At 45.6% G+C, this 5,409-nt stretch overlaps 1 pseudogene; it reads right to left on the bottom strand.

Moving 5' to 3' along the window:
• Positions 1-5,077: 5,077 nt before the first annotated feature.
• Positions 5,078-5,192, bottom strand: LOC128407050 (uncharacterized; annotated as a pseudogene).
• Between the last annotated feature and the right edge of the window lie 217 nt (positions 5,193-5,409).

Raw genomic sequence — 5,409 nt, 5'->3', positions numbered from 1 at the left:
TTGGCCCTTGGGTAGCTAATGCTGTGGGGAAAGCACTTTGTAGTTATTAAATTCAGCTGCAGTGATGAAATAAGTGAACTGGCAGGCATACCCTGTGTGAGCTTTAAACCTTCCCCAAGCGAGACAGAGCTGTCCCCACGTTCTAGAAACTGGATGGGATCAGCAACTGCCCAGATCAATGAATGGGTTGCTCCTCAGTTGGTATCTTGATCAGCCAGTACCTAAATTCTTCTGTTTCTTCCCTTTAGGAGCAGGAGTGGCTAACACAGGCTCTCCAGCTGCTTTGGACTACAACTCCTATCAGCCACAGCAAATGACAATGGATGATGGGAGCTGTAGTCCCAATATCCAAGGGGACCACACGACAGCTGCAGGGCAGCAGCTGAAGAAGGAACAAAAAGGGTTTTCTTGTGCGTGTTTCTTGTGGCTGATTAGCTGCTCTCCCTGTGCAAAGGTCAGAGGGGGCAGGGTTTCTGTTGAGGTGGGTGATTAGCTGTGGGAGGAGCTTATCAGAGCTCGCAGGGCAGCGGCGCACGCAGTTTGATCCATCTTTTAGATTTAGGGGAGCTAGTCTCAAACGTTTGTTGGGGGAGACCTAGGTTTTTTTGGGGGGGATTTATTTGTCCTGTCTTCACGCTTTTTATGATGGAGGACCGCTGTAGTCACCCCCAACGACACGTTCTCAAGATGGAGGGTGAGGGAACAGCTGCAGTCGCCTGTGGTTCCTGCGCAATGTTTGCCATCTTGCCAAAGGTTGCAGGCAGCTTTACCTGCAGCAATTGCATGTTGACTGCCCTCTTAAAAGACAAAGTCCAGCAACTGGAGGAACGTGTAGCTATGCTCCAAAGAATTAGAGAGCTGGAGCTCTTCTTGGAAGCAACAGAGCACACCGTCTCCACCAAGGAGAAGACAGGAGACTCCCCTGAGAAGGAGGCTAGTTCACCAACACAGGAGCCAGATATATGGAGAAACGTGACTCAAAGAAGTAGGAGGCCCAGGGTTCGCTCTGATTGTTTAGAAATACACAGTCGCTTTGAGCTCCTCTCCCCTAGCATGGAAAACAAAGAGCAGACTCCATTTGAAGATCTTTCCCTCATTACAGTCGTACAGGTATATGAAGACGAGCAGCAAAGTCAGTCCTCAGGGAATGTGCACGCGACCTTGGAACGGACAGCTCACGGAAGAACCCCAACCAGACCTAAGAGGAGGCGTGTAGTGGTGATAGGGGATTCCCTACTGAGGGGAACAGAAGCAGTGATCTGTGGGCCTGACAAGATGTCTCGGGAAGTGTGCTGTCTCCCCGGGGCTAAGATCCAAGATGTAACTGAATGACTGCAAGGAATCATAAAACCCACTGACAAATACCCCTCACTCTTGGTTCATGTGGGAACCATTAACACTGCAAGCAATAGCCTCCAGAAGATCAAAAGAGACTACGAGGCTCTGGGCAGGAAATTGAAGCAATTAAATGCACAAATTGTCATCTCATCTGTCCTCCCAGTTGAACGACGTGGCCCAGGGAGAGAGGGAAAAATAGTGGAAGTGAACAGCTGGCTTCGCAAATGGTGTAAACAGGAACGGTTTGGATTCTTAGATCACGGACTGCAGTTTCTTGAAGATGGACTTCTGGCAAGTGATGGGCTGCACCTCACAACGGTTGGGAAGAATATTTTTGCCAAAAATCTCAGAAACCTCATCAGGAGGGCTTTAAACTGGCTAATGTGGGGGAGGGAGACAGTGCTCCTGAAGGTTGGAGTCTATCAATTGATGAAGATGATCATCCAAATGTCATAGACCAAATGGAGCAAACAGCACGCAGACCTAGTGGTGGCAGGAAAAAATCTTTAAATAAGAGACACGGGGGAATGATTAATGGACTTCAATGTCTGTACACTAATGCGCAAAGCATGGGAAATAAACAAGATGAGCTTGAGCTCTTGGTACAGCAAACTAAATATGACATAATAGGCATCACTGAAACCTGGTGGGATAAGTCCCACGATTGGAATGTAATAATGGAGGGATACAATCTATTTCAGAGAAACAGACCAGACAAGAAAGGAGGAGTGGCGTTATATGTCAGGGATGTGTATACCTGTGAAGAGATCCAAGATTTAGAACCTCAAAGCCAAAGTGAGAGCATTTGGGTCAAAATTAAGGAAGAGAAGAATAACAGTGACCTCATTGTGGGAGTTTACTATAGATCCCCAAGCCAAACGGAGGACATAGATGATGCCTTCCTGGAACAGATGGCCAAGCATGCAAAAGGAAGGGAGATAGTAGTAATGGGGGACTCCAATTACCCGGATATTTGTTGGATGTCAAACTCAGCCAAGAGCATAAGGTCAAACAGATTCCTCACTGGCCTTGCAGACAACTTCATTGTCCAGAAAGTGGGAGAAGCAACAAGAGGAACAGCCATTTTAGATCTGGTCCTAACCAATGTTGATGACCTGGTTAGTGGGGTAGAAGTGGAAGGATCATTAGGCGCGAGTGATCATGCTCTTCTGAAGTTTACTATACAGCGGAAAGGAGCAGCCAAGCATACTAGGACTCAATTTCTTGACTTTAAGAAAGCCGACTTCATAAAACTTAGGGAAGTGCTGGGTGAGATCCCATGGACAGTAATACTAAAAGGAAAGGGAGTTCATGATGGCTGGGAGTTTGTTAAGAGGGAGATAGTAAAAGCACAACTTCAGGCAATACCAATGAGACGGAAACATGGAAGGTGCCTAAAGAAGCCAGGGTGGCTATCTAAAGAACTTTTAACTGAGTTAAGATTTAAAAAGGATGTGTACAAAAAATGGAAAAGGGGGGAAACCACCAAAGAGGAATTCAAACAAATAGCCAGCACGTGTAGACACAAAGTCAGAAAAGCTAAAGCACAGAATGAACTCAGACTTGCTAGAGAGGTTAAAAGCAACAAAAAAGGCTTTTATGGGTATGTTCGTAGCAAAAGGAAGAACAAAGAAACAGTGGGGTCACTCAGAGGAGAAGATGGTGAAATGCAAACGGGACACAGAAAGGGCTGAACTCCTCAATGCCTTCTTTGCCTCAGTCTTCTCCGATAAAGAAAACAATGCCCGACCTGAAGAATTTGGAGCAAATGATTCAACAGAGGAAACACAGCCCAGAATAACTAAGGAGATAGTACAAGAATACTTGGCTAGTTTAGATGTATTCAAGTCTCCAGGGCCAGATGAACTGCATCCAAGAGTATTAAAAGAACTGGCAGATGTGATCTCAGAACCACTGGCAGTCATCTTTGAGAATTCCTGGAGAACAGGCGACGTCCCGGCAGACTGGAGGAGGGCAAATGTTGTCCCTATTTTCAAAAAGGGGAAAAGAGAGGACCCAAATAATTACCTCCCAGTCAGTCTGACATCAATACCAGGGAAGATTCTGGAGCAGATCATTAAGCAAACAGTCTGTGAGCACCTAGAAAGGAATGCTGTGATCACCAATAGTCAGCATGGATTTCTGAAAAATAAGTCATGTCAGACTAACCTGATCTCGTTTTTTGACAGAATTACAAGCCTGGTAGATGAAGGGAACGCAGTGGATGTAGCCTACCTTGATGTCAGCAAGGCATTTGACAAGGTGCCCCATGATATTCTTGTAAAGAAGCTGGTAAAATGCGGTCTTGACTATGCTATCACTCAGTGGATTTGTAACTGGCTGACTGACCGAACCCAAAGGGTGCTCATCAATGGTTCCTCTTCATCCTGGAGAAGAGTGACTAGTGGGGTGCCACAGGGTTCTGTCTTGGGCCCGGTCTTATTCAACATCTTTATCAACGACTTGGATGATGGACTCAAGGGCATCCTGATCAAATTTGCAGATGGCACCAAACTGGGAGGGGTGGCTAACACCCCAGAGGACAGGATCACACTTCAAAACGACCTTGACAGATTAGAGAACTGGGCCAAAACAAACAAGATGAATTTTAACAGGGAGAAATGTAAAGTATTGCACTTGGGCAAAAAAAAAAGAGAGGCACAAATACAAGATGGGTGACATCTGGCTTGAAAGCAGTACATGTGAAAAGGATCTAGGAGTCTTGGTTGACCACAAACTTGACATGAGCCAACAGTGTGACGCGGCAGCTTAAAAAGCCAATGCAATTCTGGGCTGCATCAATAGGAGTATAGCATCTAGATCAAGGGAAGTAATAGTGCCACTGTATTCTGCTCTGGTCAGACCTCACCTGGAGTACTGTGTCCAGTTCTGGGCACTACAGTTCAAGAAGGACACTGACAAACTGGAACGTGTTCAGAGGAGGGCAACCAAAATGGTCAAAGGCCTGGAAACGATGCCTTATGAGGAACGGCTAAGGGAGCTGGGCATGTTTAGCCTGGAGAAGAGGAGGTTAAGGGGTGATATGATAGCCATGTTCAAATATATAAAAGGATGTCACATAGAGGAGGGAGAAAGGTTGTTTTCTGCTGCTCCAGAGAAGCGGACACGGAGCAATGGTTCCAAACTACAAGAAAGAAGATTCCACCTAAACATTAGGAAGAACTTCCTGACAGTAAGAGCTGTTTGACAGTGGAATTTGCTGCCAAGGAGTGTTGTGGAGTCTCCTTCTTTGGAGGTCTTTAAGCAGAGGCTTGACAACCATATGTCAGGAGTGCTCTGATGGTGTTTCCTGCTTGGCAGGGGGTTGGAATCGATGGCCCTTGTGGTCTCTTCCAACTCTATGATTCTATGAAAGCTTCCTCTGCTCTAGAGGAAAGTGCCTTTATGGTATATTTAGGCTCAGAAGAGACCACCACCCCCACACCAAATATGCTGTACCTCTTCAGTGGAAGCTGGTTTGTTAGCCAATTTTGGCTGAAAAGCAAACAGATACTGCCAACAAGTGTGCTTCTGTTCCCGAGCAGAGTGAAAGCTTCAACAGCTTGTTTACTTCCGAGACTTCTCCCTTTATTTCACAGAAAGGCTGAGTATGATCATGGGTATCAACTTAAGCTTATTCCCATTTATCAATGATCTATAGATGAGCCTTCCTAGGCACTCTGAACCCTGACATGGTCAACATTCTTTGTCTCTGGGTGTCAATACAGAGGTTGGAGGTTGACAGCAGCATGTGTTTTTCTTTGTCTCCCATCCAAGTACTAACCAGGCCCGATCCTGCTTAACTTCCAAGATCAGATGGGATTGGGTGCTTTCAGAGTGGTGTGGCTGCAGGCTTTTTAAAAGAATTGTTTGGAATTTTGCTGGCACTTTTCATGTCCATTCTGAATGCATCACGACTCACACTAGACTTTGAAACTGCTTCCCAAAAGAAGTAAAATAACCCTAACACTGGTCTAATATAATAAATTATGAGTGTATTTAGAAACAATTACAGGAATAAACAAACACACACAACTCATGCTTTTGAAAGAGCGCAGAGCCTGGCGGAAA

Source organism: Podarcis raffonei, chromosome Z (genome assembly GCF_027172205.1).
Source record: "Podarcis raffonei isolate rPodRaf1 chromosome Z, rPodRaf1.pri, whole genome shotgun sequence".
Classification (NCBI taxonomy): domain Eukaryota; kingdom Metazoa; phylum Chordata; class Lepidosauria; order Squamata; family Lacertidae; genus Podarcis; species Podarcis raffonei.
Note: the sequence above shows the minus strand (reverse complement) of the source record. Positions and strands in the feature narration are given on the sequence as shown.